Source organism: Somniosus microcephalus, unplaced genomic scaffold, assembly GCF_052327205.1.
Source record: "Somniosus microcephalus isolate GS21.2 unplaced genomic scaffold, FLI_Smic_1.0 unresolved_chr8, whole genome shotgun sequence".
In the NCBI taxonomy this organism is placed as follows: domain Eukaryota; kingdom Metazoa; phylum Chordata; class Chondrichthyes; order Squaliformes; family Somniosidae; genus Somniosus; species Somniosus microcephalus.
The window spans coordinates 15,645,438-15,663,179 of record NW_028225186.1 but is presented as its reverse complement, the minus strand read 5'-3'; the positions used below and the strand labels follow the sequence as shown (position 1 = coordinate 15,663,179).

At 45.0% G+C, this 17,742-nt stretch overlaps 1 non-coding gene across 1 annotated transcript; it reads left to right on the top strand.

The window, feature by feature from the left end:
• Positions 1-663: 663 nt before the first annotated feature.
• Positions 664-745, top strand: trnas-cga (transfer RNA serine (anticodon CGA)). The gene has a single exon. It is a non-coding gene; the product is annotated as a tRNA-Ser (tRNA).
• The last annotated feature ends 16,997 nt before the right edge of the window (positions 746-17,742 follow it).

Genomic DNA, 17,742 nt, shown 5'->3' with positions numbered 1-17,742 from the left:
CTTGATTGGCACCCCATCCACCACCTTAAACATTCACTCCCTCCACCACCGGCGCACCGTGGCTGCAGTGCGTACCATCTACAAGATGCACTGCAGCAACTCACCAAGGCTTCTTCAGCAGCACCTGCCAAACACGCAACCTCTTCCACCTAGAAGGACAAGTGCAGCAGGCGCATGGGAACACCCCCACCTCCAAGTTCCCCTCCAAGTCACACACCATTCTGACTTAGAAATATATTGCCGATCCTTCATCGTCGCTGGGTCAAAATCCTGGAACTCCCTCCCTAACAGCACTGTGGGAGCACCTTCACCACACGGACTGCAGCGGTTCAAGAAGGCGGCTCACCAGCACCTTCTCAAGGGGCAATTCGGGATGGGCATTTAATGCTGGCCTTGCCAGCGCACCCACATCCCATAAACGAATTTTAAAAATCCTATCAGCATATCCTTCTATTCCTTTCTCCCTTTCTCTTAAATGCATCTGTAGTATTCGCCTGAACTACTGCTCATGGGAGCTCCTTCCACATTCTCAGCGCTCTCTGGGCAAAGAAGTTAATCCTGAATTCCCTGCTGGATTTATCGGTGAGTGTTTATGACCTGTCTTCTCTGAGCTAGTTCCTGACTCACTCACAGTAGGAAGCATATTCTCGCTGCGAGCGTGCAGCTGTGATGGCCGAGTGGTTAAGGCGTTGGATTCGAAATCCAATGGGGTTTTTCCGCGCAGGTTCGAGCCCTGCTCGCAGCGACTTTGATGCAAATTCTTTATTTTATTTCATCGGCTCCCTGTGGCGATCACTGGCCCCGAAATTGATCAGAATTCCCTCCACTGCACTTTATTACACTGATTAACCCAAAGTTCCAATTGAAACACTAATAATTTATCGGCATCAATTAGATATTGTGGATTTGTTGGGAACTAGTGAGCAATACACACACAAAGCAGCATCAATAATTCTAATTAATAAAGAGCCCTGCAGTGTTTGCTATGGAATCACCTTCAGCTACTAAGTGGGAACACGGTTTGGTTTTATAAAACTGAACACGAATTAAAAAGTGTGTAAAAAGACCGTGGCAGGACTCGAACCTGCAATATTCTGATAACCTCAAAATTAATACCAAAGATTGACGCCTTATCCATTAGGCCACGCGACCAGTAGGAGTAATTTATAGATCAGCGCCATCTGTGGACAGATAGACACAGGGTCAACCTTCCAGTTCCTTGAGCTCTTGGCAGAACGAAGGTTTTGTAGCTTTGCTTCAAAGTATTGCAGCTCCAAACTTATCCGCAAATAGCAAAATTAAGAAACTACCCACACCATCAAAAACTAAATGGCCCATACGGGGATCGAACCCGCGACCTTGGCATTAAATAACACGACGCTCCAACCTACTGAGCTAACTTGCCAGCTTTAACTGCTTTTGCTGTTAAATTCAATTTATGTTGATTTTTGGTTTTTGTCAGTTGTCAGTGCTCCGGTTTCCTCCCACAGTCCAAAGATGTGCGGGTTAGGTTGATTGGCTATGGTAAATTGACCGTTAGTGTTAGGGGGATTAAATACGTGGGGTTACGGGGATAGGGTGGGATATGTGTTGGTGTAGGGTTTATGGGGATCGGGTGGGATATGTGTCGGTGCAGGCTCGATGGGCCGAAATGGCTTCTATCTGCACTGTGGGGTTTCTGTGATTCTGTGACTTCGAAGGCTGTAAAAGAAAGACTCTGATTTCTACAGCGCCTTTCACCTGAGGACGTCTCAAAGCGCTTTACAGGCAATGTAGTTGTAGTCACTGTTGTAATATAGGAAAAACAGCAAAAGCCAATTTGTGCACAGCAAGCTCCCACAATGTGATAATCGAGGATAACCTGTTTTAGTGATGGTGCTTTGCGGATAAATATTGGCTACAGGACACCGGGGTAAACCTCACCACCCCCTGCTCTTCTTCCAATAGTGCCATGGGATCGTTTATGTCCACCCGAGAGGGCAGAGGGGGCCTCAGTTTTGGAATTGTATTCCACCACAATCTGTAACCTGATGGACCGGCATATTCCTCACACTACCATTAGCATCAAGACAGGGTACCAACCCTGGTTTAATGAGGAGTGTCGAAGAGCATTTCAGGAGCAGCACCAGGCGTACCTAAAATGAGGTGCCAACCTCATGAAGCTACAACACAGGACTACACACATGCTAAGCTATGGAAACAGCATGTGTAGACAGAGCTAAGCGATCCAACAACCAACGGATCAGATCAAAGCTCTGCAATCCTGCCACATACAGTCGTGACTATTTTAATTTAATTTAATTTATTCCTAGGATTTGGGCATCGCTGGCAAGGCCAGCATTAATTGCCCATCCCTAATTGCCCTTGAGAAGGTGGTAGTGAGAAGCCCTCTTGACCCGCTGCAGTCAATGTGGTGAAGGTACTCCAATAGTACTGTTAGGGAGGGATTTCCAGGATTTTGACCTAGCGACGATGAAGTTATGGTGATATATTTTCACATCGGGATGGTGTGTAACTTGGAAGGGAACTTGGAGGTGATGGTGTTCCCATGCACCTGCTGCCCTTATAAGAACTTAAGAACATAAGAAATAGAAGCAGGAGTTGGTCATTTGGCCCCTCGAGCCTGCTACACCATTCAATAAGTTCACGGCTGATCTGATCTTGGCCTCAACTCCACTTTTCTGCCTGTTCCCCCATAACCCTTGACTCTCCGATAGTTCAACAATCTGTCTATCTCAGACTTGAATATAATCAATGATTCAGGCTCCACAGCTCTCTGGGGTAGATAATTCCAAAGATTCACAACCCTCTGAGAGAAGAAATTCCTCCTCATCTGCGTCTTAAATAGACAAACCCTTACTCTGAAACTATGCCACCTGATTCTAGATTCCCCCATGAGGGAAAACAGCCTCTCAGCATTTACCCTGTCAAGCCCCCTCAGAATCTTACATGTTCCAATAAGATCACCTCTCATTCTTCTAACCCCCAATGAGTATAGGCCCAACCTGCTCAACCTTTCCTCATAAGACAATCCCTTCATTCCAGGAATCAACCTAGAGAACCTTCTCTGAACTGTTTCCAATGCAAGTATATCCCTCCTTAAATAAGGAGAACAATAATGTATGCAGTACTCTAGGAGTGGTCTCACCTGTACAGTTGTCGCAAGACTTCCCGACTTATATACTCCATGCCCCTTGCAATAAAGGGCAACATTCCATTTGCCTACTTAATTACTGCATGCTAACTTTTTGTGTTTCATGTACGAGGACACCCAGATCCCTCTTAATCGCAGCATTCTGTAGTCTCTCTCCATTTTAATAATATTTTGCTTTTCTGTTCCCTCCATGGCCTCGCCCCTCCCTATCTCTCCTTCAACCCCACAACCCCCTGAGATATCTGCGCTCCGCTGATTCTGCCCTCTGTTGCCCTAAGCTTTGGAATTCCCTGCCTAAACCTGTCCACCACTCTTTCCTCCTTTAAGACGCTCCTTATAACCTATCTCTTTGACCAAGCTTTTGGTCACCTGCCCTAATTTCTCCTTATGTGGATTGGTGTCAAATGTTTTGTCTGAAAATACTCCTGTGCAGCGCCTTGGGACGTTTTACTACGTTAAAGGTGCTTTATAAATGCAAGTTGTTGTTGGTAATGGTGGTGGGGGATTCGGTGATGGTCATGCTGTTGAATGTGAAGGGGCGGTGGTTAGACTTTCGCTTGTTGGAGCTGGCCATTGCCTGGCACTTGTGTTGGCTGTTATCATGTGTGGCACACAGTGACATATGTACAGTATTTGCCGATCGGATAGTGTATGATTGACAACTGCAGGTTGTGTGCAGAATGATTAATACAGGAAATTTTCAGCTAAAGTCTGGAAAATATAAGCTTATACACATGCGCAAAGCCTGATGGCCGGTTAGCTCAGTTGGTTAAAGCGTGATGCTAATCACGCCAAAGTCGTGGGTTCGATCCCCATACGGGCCATTAACATTTTTGGTAGAGTGGTTAGTTTCTTGATTTTGTTATTTGTTGAAAAGTTTGGAAGGAAACTCACACGGGACCTGCAATGCTTTGAAGCAAAGCTGGAAATCCTGAGTTATGACCTGCGGAGCGTTTCCAACATTAAATGAACAATTCCAGATCCATTGGGACTTCTCGTATGTCAATCAGTGAACGGTTCACAGCCGATGATTGGTTTGGAGAGCAAAGAATGGAACTGAAATAAATACAATCCCGGGGTTTAATCACTCATTATTAACATACCGCCAGAAACAGACCGTTCGGCCCAACTAGTCCATGCCGCCGCTTATGCTCCACTCGAGCCTCCTCCCGTCTTTCCTCATCTAAATCTATCAGCATAACCCTCTGTTCACTTCTCCCTCATGTACTTATCTAGCCTCCCCTTAACTGGATCTATAATATTCGCTTCAACCACTCCCTGTGGTATCGAGTTCCACATTCTCAGCACTCTGGGTAAAGAAGTTTCTGCTGAATTCCCGATTGGATTTCTTGCTGACTATCTTATATCGATGGCCTCTAGTTATGCTCTTCCCCACAAGTGGAAACATTCTCTCTATATTCACTCTGTAAAAACCTTTCATAATTTTAAAGATCTCGATTAGCTCACTTCTCAGCCTTCTTTTTTCAAGAGAAAAGGGACCCACCCTGTTAATCCTTTCCTGATATGTAAACCTTCGCATTTCTGGTATCTTCCTTGTAAATCTTCTCTGTACCCTTGGTCTAACCAAGGTTTGGTATTGGTTCAGCATAATTTCCCTACTTTTCAATTCTATCCCTCTAGAAATAAACCGTAGTGCTTAGTTCGCTTTATATATGGCCTTGCTAACCTGTGTAACAACTTTCAGTGATTTGTGTATTTGTACTCCGAGATCCCTTTGTTCCTCTACCCCACCTAGACTCGCAGCCGCCAAGAAATAAGTGACCTCCCTATTCTTCCTAACATAATGAAATACGTCACACTTATTTGTGTTCAAATTCATTTGCCAATGCTATGCCCATTCTGCAAGTTTATTAATGTCCTCCTCTAACTTGTTGCAGTCCTCCTCAGTATTGACTATTCCCCCCAATTTGGTGTCATCCGCAAATTTATAAATTGTGTTTCTGATTACTAATCTAAATCGTTAATATAAATTGCGAACAGCAGTGGCTCCAGCTCTGATACTTGTGGAACACCACGACCCACCTTCTGCGACTGTGAATAAACCACCCGTTACTCAGACTCTCTGCCTTCTCTCCTTAAGCCAGCCAGCAATCCATTCCACTACTTCTCGCCTGACTCTGAATTCTCAGACCTTGTTCATCAGTCTATTATGGGGTACATTATCGAAGGCCTTCTGAAAATCCAGATAAATTACATCTACGGCATTACCATTGTCTACTCTCTCTGTTGGTTTGGAGTGCAAAGAATGAGACTGAAATAACATCGGCCATCTCCAGTTCCCTGCTCCCCTCACCCACGCCAACCTAACTCCCTCTCAACTTGCAGCACTCCGTTCTCTCCGACCCAACCCTAACATTGTCAATAAACCTGCTGACAAAGGTGGTGCTGTTGTTGTTTGGAGAACCGTCCTCTACCATCCGGAGGCTGAACGGCAACTCTCTGCCAGCTCCTCCTACCTCCCCCTGGACCATGACCCCTCTACTGAACATCAAGCAATTGTTTCCAAGACTGTCACTGACCTCATCTCCTCTGGAGATCTTCCCCCCAAGGCCGCCAATCTCTCAGTTCTTAAGCACCACACTGCCCACTTCTACATACTTCCCAAGATCCACAAACAGGACTGCCCTGGTTGACCAATTGTTGCAGCCTGTTCTTGCTCCACAGAACTGATTTCTTCCTATCTTCAGTCTATTTTTTCTCGACTTGTCCAGTCCCTTCCCACCTACATGCGCAACTCTTCCAACACCCTCGGTATTTAAAAAGTTTCCAGTTTCCTGGCTCCAAACGTCTCCTTTTCACTCTGGATGTCCATTCCCTCTACACCTCCATCCACCACCAGGACGGCCTTAAGCGGCTCCACTTCTGCCTTGAACAAAGGCCCCACCAGTCCCCATCCACCACCGCCCTCATCCACCTGGCTGAACTTGTTCTCACATTGTACAACTTCTCCTTTGATTCCACTCACTTCCTCCAAATTAAAGGTGTTGCTATAGGTACCTGCATGGGCCCTAGCTATGCCTGCCTTTTCGTAGGATATGTGGAACATTCTTTGTTCAAGTCCTACTCAGGTCCCCTTCCTCACCTCTTTTTCCAATCCATCGATTACTGTATTGGTGCTGTTTCCTGCACTCGCGCTGAACTAGATAATTTCTTTCACTTTGCTTCCAATTTCCCCCTTCCCTCACCTTCACATGGTCCATCTCCGACTCTTCCCCTTCCCTTCCTCGACTTTTCTGTCTCCATTTCTGGGGATAGGCTATCGACCAACATCCACTATAAGCCCACTGACTCCCACAGCTACCTGGACCACACTTCCTCCCACCACGCTTGCTGTAAGGACTCATAGAAACATAGAAACATAGAAGATGGCAGCAGGAGTAGGCCATTCGGCCCCTCGAGGCTGCTCCACCATTCAATGAGATCATGGCTGATCATCCAAATTCAGTACCCTGTCCCTGCCTTCACCCCATATCACTTGATCCCTTTAGCTTTAAGAAATATATCTAACTCCTTCTTAAATATATTTAATGAATTGGCCTCCACTGACTTCTGTGGTAGAGAATTCCACAGGTTCACCACTCTCTGGGTGAAGTAATTCCTCCTCATCTCTGTCCTAAATGGCTTACCCCTTATCCTTAGACTGTGACCCCTTGTTCTGGAATCCCCGGCCATCGGGAACATCCTTACTGCATCTAGTCTGTCAAGTCCTGTTAGTATTTTATAAGTATCAATGAGATCACCTCTCATTCTTCTAAACTCCAGCGAGTATAAGACCAATCGATCCAAACTTTCCTCATACGTCATTCCTGCCATCCCAGGCATCAGTCTGGTGAATTTTCACTGCTCTCACTCCATGGCAAGAACATCCTTCCTCAGATAAGGTGACCAAAACTGCACACAATGCTCAAGATGTGGTCTCACCAAGGCCCTGTACAAATGCAGCAAGACATCCTTGTTCCTGTACTCGAACCCTCTCGCTACGAAGGCCAACATACCATTTGCCTTCTTAACCACCTGCTGCACCTGCATGCTTATCTTCAGCGACTGGTGCACAAGGACACCCAAGTCTAGTTGCACTTCCCCTTCTCCTAATCTATTGACGTTCAGATAATAATCTGCCTTCTTGTTTTTGCCACCAAAGTGGACAACCTCGCATTTATCCACATTATACTGCATCGGACATGCTTCCTCCCAATCACCCAACCTGTCCAAATCATACTGGATTTTCCCGGCATCCTCCTCACAGCACACATGCCCAACCAGCTTTGTGTCATCTGCAAACTTGGAGGTATTACATCTAGTTCCCTCGTCTAGATCATTAATATATATTGTGAATAACTGGGGTCCTAGCACCGATCCCTGCGGTACCCCACTAGTCACTGCCTGCCACTCAGAAAAAGACCCGTTTATTCCAACTCTTTGCTTCCTGTCTGCCAACCAGTTATCTATCCAAGTCAGTACCTTGCCCCCAATCCCATGTGCCTTAACTTTACACGCTAATGTCTTGTGCGGGACCTTCTCAAAAGCCTTCTGAATGTCCAAATACACCACATCCACATAGCATTTCCCCCACTACCGATGTCAGGCTTACTGCCTTATAATACACCGTTTTCTCTCTACCACCTTTTTTGAATAGTGGGGTAACATTAGCTACCCTCCAATCCATGGGAACTGTTCCAGAGTCTATCGAATTTTGGAAGATGACCAGCAATGCAGCTATTATTTCTAGGGCCACTTCCTTAAGTACACTAGGATGTAGATTATCAGTCCCTGGGGATTTATCCATTCCATTCTATTCCATTCTCCCAGTTTCTCTGTCTCTGTTGCATCTGTTCTGATGATGCCACCTTCCATACCAGTGCTTCCGGTATGTCTTCCATTTTCCTCAACTGAGGATCCCCCTCTACCATGGTTGACATGACACTCGACCGAGTCTGTTCCATTTCCCACACTACTGCTCTCACCCCTTCCGCTCACTCCCAGAAACATAATAGGGTTCCCCCCTTGTCCTCACCTTTCACCCCACCCGCCTCCACATTCAACGGATCATCCTGCGCCATTTCCACCACCTCCAGCATGATCCCACCACCAAACACATCTTCCCCTCCTCCCTTTCAGCATTTCGAAGGGACTGCTCCCTCCATGACAGCCTGGTCCACTCCTCTATCACCCCAACACCCCTTCTCCTTTGCCCGGCACCATTCCATGCAAGTGCAGGAGATGCAACACCTGCCCTTTTACCTCCTTCCTTCCCATCGCCCAGGGCACCAAACACTCCTTCCAGGTGAATCAGCGATTACATGCACTTCTTCCAATTTAGTTACTGTATTCGCTGAATCTACATTGTGACACCAAATGCAGATTGGGTGACCGCTTTGCAGAACAGTCGACAAGTGTGACCCCGAGCTTCCGGTCGCCTGTCACTATAATTAGCTGCTCCACTCCCTCTCTGATCTCTCCTTCCTTGGCCTGTTACACTGTTCCAATGAAGCTCTACGTAAGCTCGAGGAACAGCACCTCATCTTTCTATTAGGCACTTTACAGCCTTCTGGACTTAAACACCGAGTTCAACAATTTCAGGCTATAAATTGGCCCCTGTATTTCTTTTATTTTTTTAATTTGCTCCCATGTTTCCTCACATGACAGTTGTTAATGTTTCTGCCATAATCATTCACACCTCATCTTGCGCCATCCTTTATTCGTTAACTTGTCCTATTACCTCTCCTTTAGCCGTGCACCATCATCCCTTTTGTCAGTCAATCTCTCCTGCCTTCCATTCTATCACAGACATTCCGTTTGTTCTTACCTCGCCTCCACCCACCCCTGCTTAAAAATCCCTCTTCCCTAACGTTTTCCAGTTCTGACGAAGGGTTCGACCTGAAAGGTTAACTCTGTTTCGCCCTCACTCGATGTTGCCTGACCTGCTGAGTGTTTCCAGCATTCTTTGTTGTTATTGAAATGAACACAGTGATGGAGTTTAATCACTCATTATTAGGATTTGTTTAGCACATATTTGTGTGGCCACGTGGCCTAATGGAAAAGTCGTCTGACTTTGGTGTAAATTCTGATGCTAGCAGAAGATTGCAGGTTGGAGTCCTGCTGCGGTCGTTTTACACACTTTTAAATTTGTGTTCAATTTTAGAAAATGAACCGCGTTTCCACTCTTTTCCTTCCAAACATTGCAGGGTTCTTTATTAAATGGAATTTTTACGTGTTGTCTTATGCGTAAATTTCTCACTGATCTTTGCAAATAGTTTCAAACAAATCCACAATTTCTAATTGATGACAAATTAGTGCTTCCAATTGGAACAACAGCTTTGGGTTATTCAGTGTAATAACGTGCAGTGGAGGGAATTCTGATCAGTGATCTCCACAGTGAACCGATGAAATAAAATAAAGAATTTGCAGTAGAATCACTACGAGCAGGGTTCGTAACCTGCGTGAGGAATCCCCATTGGATTTCAACCCAACGCCTTAACCACTCGGCCATCGCAGCTGCGCAAATGCAACCTTTCAACAGTGAAATGACCTGTGCAAACTATTAGACAACTGCCCTGCACAATATAAATGGAAGGGAGTTGTGTGACAGCTGTGCAGAGGCCTGGTTAGGCCACTGTGTACAGTTCTGCGCACTGCACCTTAGAATGGATATATTGACCTTGGAGGGAGTGTGGTGCAGATTCACGAGTGTGTTACCAGGGCTCCAAGGGTTAGGCTATGAGCAGAGATCACATAATCTAGGCTTGTATTCCCTGGAATATTGAAGATTAAGGGCAGAGATCATAGAAATACAGAAATTTACGCCAGAGAAGGAGGCCATTCGGCCCATCGTGTCTTTGCCGGACGAAAAAGAGATATTTTGCCTAATCCCAATTTCCAGCTCTGGGTCCGTAGCCCTGTAGGTTGCAGCACTTCAAGTACATATCCATAGTGCTTTCTATTAATGTGATCGGTAGTTACTTCCAGTACCGCTCCACTCTCTGTGTGAAAATGGTTCTTGTCAACTCCTCTTTAATCATTTCACCAGTTAATTTAAATCTACGCCCCAGATCATTGACATTTCTGCCAAAGGAAATAGGTCCTTCCTATCCACTGTATCTTGGCCCCTCAGAATTTTATGCACCTCAATTATGTCTCCACTCCACCTCCTCTGCTCCAAAGATAAGAACCCAACCCTATCCAATCTTTACTTATAGCTAAAATTTTCCAGTCCTGGCAACATCCTAGTAAATCTCCTCTGTACCCTCTCGAGTGCAATCACATCTTTCCTGTACTGTGGTGACCAAAGCTGTCCGCAGTACTCTAGCTGTGGCCTAACAAGTGCTTTATACTGTTCAAGCATAACCACCCTGTTGTTGAATTCTATGCCTTGGCTAATAGAAACATAGAAAGATAGAAGATAGGAGCAGGAGTAGGCCGTTCGGCCCCTCGAGCCTGCTCTGCCATTCAATGGGATCATGGCTGATCATCCAAATTCAGTACCCGGTCCCTGAATTCTCCCCATAACCGTTGATCCCTTTAGCCTTAAGAAATATATCCAACTCCTTCTTGAATATATTTAATGGATTGGCCTCAACTGCCTTCTGTGGTAGAGAATTCTACAGGTTCGCCACTCGCTGGATGAAGAAATTCCTCCTCATTTCAGTCCTAAATGGCTTACCCCTTATCCTTCGACTTTGACCCCTGGTTCTGGACTCCCTGACCATCGGGAACATCCTTCCTGCATCTAGTCTGTCCAGTCCTGTCAGAATTTTATAAGTTTCAATGAGAACCCCTCTCATTCTTCTAAACTGCAGTGAGTATAACCCAATCGACCTAATCTCTCCTCATACATCATTCCTGCCATCCCAGCTATCTGCCTGGTGAATCTTTGCAGAAGTCCTTCCATGGCAAGAACATCCTTCAGCAGAGAAGGCGACCAAAACTGCACACAATACTCAAGATGTGGTCTCACAAAGGCAATGTACAACTGCAGCAAGACATCCTTGTTCCTGTACTCAAACCCTCTCGCTATGAAGGCCAACATACCATTTGCCTTCTTAACCGCCTGCCGCCTAATAAAGGAAAATATTTCCGAGGACATTTTAACCAATAATAAAAATAGAAAATGCTGGAAATATTCAGCAGGCAATCATAAGATCAGAAGTGGGGATGTTCGCTTATGATTGCACACTGTTCAGCACCATTCGAGACTCATCAGATACTGATGCAGCCCGTGTCCATATGCAGCAAGACCTGGACAACATTCAGACTTGGGATGACAAGTGGCAAGTAACATTCGCACCACACAAGTGCCAGGCAATAACCATGTCCAACAAGCGAGACTCTAACCATCTCCCCTTGACATTCAATGGCATTACCATCGCTGAATCCCCAATTATCAACATCCTGGGTGTTACCATTGATCAGAAACTGAACTGGACCAGCCATATAAATACCGTGGCTACAAGAGCAGGCCAGAGGCTGGGAATTCTGCGGCGAGTGTCTCACCTCCTGACTCCCCAAAGCCTTTGCACCATCGACAAGGCACAAGTCAGGAGTGTGATGGAATACTCTCCACTTGCCTGGATGAGTACAGCTCCAACAGCACACAAGAAGCTCGACACCATTCAGGATAAAGCAGCCCGCTTGATTGGCACTCCATCCACCACGTTCAACATTCACTCCCTCCACCACCGGCACACTGTGGCTTCAGTGTGTACCATCTACAAGATGCACTGCAGCAACTCGCCAAAGCTACTTCAACAGCACCTTCCAAAGCGCGACCTCTACCACTTAGAAGGACAAGGGTAGCAGACGCATGGGAACGTCACCACCTACAAGTGCCCCTCCAAGCCACACACCATCCTGACTTGGAACTGTATCGCCGTTCCTTCACTGTCGCTGGGCCAAAATCCTGGAACTCCCTTCCTAACAGCATTGTGGGTGTACCTACACCATATGGACTGCAGCGATTCAAGAAGGCGGATCACGATCATCTTCTCAAGGGCAATTAGGGATGGGCACTAAATGCAGGCCTAGCCAGCGACGCCCTCATCCCATTAATGAATTTTTTTTTTTAAATCGGCAATAATGACCACCTTATCTACCTGCACTGCTACCTTCATGGACCTGTGGACATGCACTCCAATGTCCCTCTGTTTTTTACGCTTCTCTATATCCTACCATTTATTGTGTTTTCCTTTGTCCTGTTAGCCCTCTCCTAATGCATTACCTCTCACTTCCACGAATTATATTGCATTTGCCGCTTTTCTGCCCACCTGACCAATTCATTGATAACGTCCTGCAGTCTGGAGATTTCTTTCTCACTAACAACCACATGGACAATGTTTATATAACATCTGCAAACTTCTTAACCCTACATTGAGTCTAAATCAGTGATATATAACACAAAAAGTCCGAGTACTGAACCCTCCCGAATCCCACTGAACAGCCTTCCAGTCACAAAAACACCCATCGACCACTACCCTTTGCTTCCAACTTGTCACTTTCCTTGGATCGTTTGGGCGTTTACCTGTCTTACCAGTCTGCCGTGTGGGCAGATTCTGATTTTTAGGGTATTGAAGGTAATTGATAGGGTAGACAGAGGGAAACGTTTTCCGCTGAGGCAAGGGATGGTGGGTGGGTGTGGGGGCAGGTGTGGGGGGCGGGGGTGGTAGGTAGAGTCTAGGTCATGGGGACCTTACATTATAATAGGAACTAGGCTGTTCAAGAGAGAAATTAGGAACCATTTCTTCATACAAAGAAAGGTCGAAGTGTGGAACTCCCTCCCACAAAAGGCAGTTGTTGCTGGATCATTTAATGATTGTATATCTGAGATCGATAGACTTTTGCTAGACCAGGGTATTAGGGGAAATAATAGACTTGTTTAACATAAATTGCTATTAATATAAGTATACATTAAAAATGATGGCGAATGTGCCCCACCTGGTGGGATAACATGCATGGTGCATGTAAGCAAGTCTGCAGTGTAAGTAAAGGCGAGTGTGCGCCCTGGTGGGTGAATGTGCAAGGTGCATGTTAGACAGTCTGCTTCATTACAGACAACTGAAGGCTGCCTGTGGTTCAGCAATTCAGGATGTTCCTAACCAACAGCTTTTTTGGACTGAATGATGCAAAAGACTTGTTTGTCCCAGTACGAAAGTGATTCATTCTGTGCGTGTTTAAAAGGGAGCAACTGTCAATCCCGGATCATTCTGTGTCTGTTTAAAAGGGATGTGCTGTCAGTCCCGGATCATTCTGTGTCTGTTTAAAAGGCATGTGCTGTCAATCCCGGATCATTCTGTGTCTGTTTAAAAGGGATGTGTTGTCAATCCCGGATCATTCTATGTCTGTTTAAAAGGGATGTGCTGTCAATCCCGGATCATTCTGTGTCTGTTTAAAAGGGATGTGCTGTCAATCCCGGATCATTCTGTGTCTGTTTAAAAGGGATGTGCTGTCAATCCCGGATCATTCAATATCTGTTTTAAAGGGATGTGCTGTCAGTCCCGGATCATTCTGTGTCTGTTTAAAAGGGATGTGCTGTCAATCCCGGATTATTCTATGTCTGTTTAAAAGGGATGTGCTGTCAGTCCCGGATCATTCTGTGTCTGTTTAAAAAGGATGTGCTGTCAGTCCCGGATCATTCTACGTCTGTTTAAAAGGGATCAACTGCCAGTCCCGGATCATTCTGTGTCTGTTCAAAAGGGATGTGCTGTCAATCCCGGATCATTCTACGTCTGTTTAAAAGGGATCAACTGTCAGTCCCGGATCATTCTGTGTCTGTTTAAAAGGGATCTACTTTCAGTCCTGGATCATTCTGTGTCTGTTTAAAAGGGATGTGCAGTCAGTCCCGGATCATTCTGTGTCTGTTTAAAAGGGATGTACCGTCAGTCCTGGATCACTCTATGTCTGTTTAAAAGGGACATGCTGTCAGTCCCGGATCATTCTGTGTCTGTTTAAAAGGGATGTGCTGTCAGTCCCGGATCATTCTGTGTCTGTTTAAAAGGGACATGCTGTCAGTCCCGGGTCACTCTGTGTCTGTTTAAAAGGGATGTGCTGTCAGTCCCGGATCATTCTGTGTCTGCTTAAATGGGATGTGCTGTTTGTACAGATCATGTCAGTCCCGGGCCATTTCAAAATCATGAGCGGTCTAGTCAGAGCAGATAATGTCTCGAAGGTCCAAATGGCCTGGTTCTGCTCCTATTTATTATGTTCTTATGTCAGAAGGTTCGAGAGCTGGAGGGCACAGATTTAATGTGATTTGCCGAAGAACCAAAGGCGACATGTGGAAAAACTTTTTTACGCAGTGAGTGGTTAGTAACTGGAAAGGGTGGCGGAGGCAGATTCAATCATGGCCTTCAAAAGGGACTTGGATAAGTACCTGAATGAGCAAAAATTGCAGAGCTATGGGGCACGGGCATGTGTGCGGGTGGGACTAGCTAAAGTGCTCGTGCAGCGAGCCAGAACGGGCTTGATGGACCGAATGGTCCTTCTGTGCTGTAACCATTCTATGATTCTATGATTCTATGATCATTCTGTGTCTGTGCCTGTTTCAAAGAGGTGTATTTTCAGCTGCGTTATTTGATTGTTTGAAGTTCAATGTGAATTAGGCGCGATGGTTTGAACCCTGTTCGAAGCGGATCTGTTCATTAATTTGAAATATCAAAATCCTTCATAAGTTAAAAGAATTTTGAAGGCCACGTCTCAGCCTCCTGTTTCCATAGAAAAGAACGCCAGCCTGTTCAGACTTTCCTGATATATATACCCTCTCAGTTCTGGTATCATCCTTCTCAATCTTCTTTGCACCTTCGCAAGTTCTCTATATTTTTTTGTAAAATGGAGACCAGAACTGTGCACAGTATCCTAAGTGCCGTCCAACCATGGTTCTATATAAATTTAACATAACCATATGAATGGACAAGTTTACCCGTGCTGTGTGCTGTTTGCTGCTGGACTTTAGGACAGAGAGACAGAGAGAGAGAGGGCGGGAAAGACGGAGAGAGCGAGAGAGAGCGAGAGAGAGAGAGAGCGAGCGAGAGAGAGAATGAAAGAGGGAGAGAGAGAGAGAGATAGAGAGACAGACATAGATAGAGAGACAGACAGAGAGACAGAGAGAGACAGACAGAGAGACAGAGAGAGCGAGAGAGACAGAGACAGAGAGAGAGAAAGAGAGAGAGACAGAGACAGCGAGAGAAAGAGAGAGAGAGAGAGAAAAAGACAGAGGGAGAAAGAGAGAGAGTGAGAGAGAGAGAGACAAAGACAGAAAGAGAGAGAGAGAGAGAAAGACAGAGAGAGAGAGAGAGAGAGAGAGATAGATAGACAGAGAGAGAGAGAGACCGGGAGAGAGAGACAGAGAGAGAGACAGAGACAGAGAGAGAGCGAGACAGAGACAGAGACAGAGAGACAGGGAGACAGAGAGACAGAGAGAGAGAGGGAGACAGAGACAGAGAGAGAGACAGGCAGAGAGAGAGAGACAGAGAGAGAAAGACAGAGAGAGAGAGAGAGACAGAGAGCGAGAGAGTGAGAGAGAGAGAGAGGGTCGTCATTTTGGTCAGGGTTCGCTGGAGAAATGGTGCAGCAAAACCACGTGATTTGGGATTGATGGGATTAAATTTCATGTCAAGTTCAACCATATTATCACAGTGTGAGACAGCACAGAGGGAGGCCATTTGAACCATCGTGCCTGTGACAGCTCTTTGGTGGAGTTATCCAGTTAGTAATACTCCCCTGCTCTTTCCCCATAGCCATGTACATTTTCCCTCAAGTATTTATCCAATTCCCTTTTGAAAGTTACTATTGAATCTGCTTCCACCACCCATTACAGATCATAACAACTCGCTGCTTAAAAATATATTTCCACGTGTCGCCTCTGGTTCTTTTGCCAATCACCTAAAATATGTGTCCTCTGGTTACCAACACTTCTACCACTGCAAACAGTTTCTCCTCATTTAGTCTATCAAATCCTTCATGATTTTGAACAACTCTTGATCTCTCTGCTCTAAGAAGAACAATCCCTAATAAGGGGGAGGGTGGGCTCAGATAAGGGCAAGTTTATAATCCAAAGAGAAACGTCAAGGCTGTAGAACAGAGTAGCGATTGGGGTAAAATCAAGCAGATTCTGTCAGGAAGGGACCGAGAGTTTAAAAGCTGTACAAGGGCAGTACCGCCGAAGACCACATTAGGGTAAAATAATAAAAAGTTACAACTAATGTCGCACGAAACAGTCATTCCGCAACAGATGAATTAATGGCACAAATGGAAATAATTGGCTTTGATCCAGTAGCCATTACTGAGAAGTGGTTTTAGGGTAACCAACGTTGGGAGCAAAATATTCTAGGGTACTTGACTTTTAGAAACATTAGGCAAAATGGAAAAGGAGGTGGGTAGCCAGCGAATAAAGGGCGAGATAAAGGCAATTGTGAGAAAATCCCAGAAAATCAGAATGTAGAATCAGTATGGGCGGAGTTCAGGAATAACAAATGGTAGAAAGCAGTGGTGGGCGTAGTTTAAAGCCCCCCTAACAGTAATCATGATGTAGGACAGATTTTACATCAGGAAATTAGAGGAGCATGTAACAAGGGTAAGGCAATAATCATAGGAGACATTACTGTTCTTGTAGACTGGACAAAGAAAATTGACAGAAGTAGCATAGCGGATGAGTTCATTCCATTCGCGACAGTTTTCTACAACAATATTTCGAGGAAAGAACTAGGGAACAGGTTAACTTAGACCTTGTGTTGTGCAATAAGACAGAGTTAATTAGTAACCTTATCATAAAGGATCCCCTGGAGAAGATTGGTCATAATATGATAGAATTTCATATTACGTTTGAGAATGATGCCGTTAAGTCAGAAACTAGGGGTTTAAATTTAAACAAAGTGAATACAGAGTTATATGCGGCGAGCTGGCTAAGGTAGGTTGTGAAATTGGATTACAATATATAACGGTATATAAGCAATGGCAATCATTTAAAGAAATAATTCAGAATTCTCAACGAATATACATTCCCTTGAGGAATAAAAACAACACTGGAAAAGTGATACAATCATGGCTAACTGGAGAAGTTCGTGGTAGTATTAGATTAAAAAAAGAGGCTTCCAATGTTACAAAAATAATAGTAAGCCTGAGGATTGGGAATGTTTTGAAAATCAGCAAAAGATGACCTAGCGATTGATAAAGAGGGAGAAAATAGAATCAGAGTAAATTAGCAAGAAATTTAAAAAAGTGATTGGAAGAGCTTTAAGCGTGTAAAAAGGAAGAGATTAGTGAAATTAAAGGTGGGTCCATTAGAGGCAGAGACAGGAGAAATTATAATGTGGAATAAGGAAATGGCATGACGTGGATCTAACGTAGTGTATCTGTCATTGCAGTAGAAGACACAAAGAACAAACCTCAAGTTACGTGGAACCAAGTGTCTAATTAGATCGAGGATCTTAAAGTAATTAATATTAGAGAAGCAAAGGTCCTGGAGAAATTAATGGGACAGAAAGCAGACAAAAACCCGGGACTTGATGACCTATATCCTTTGGTTTTATAACAGGTGGCTGCAGAGAGTGCGTGCATTGGGTTTGATCCTCATGAATCCA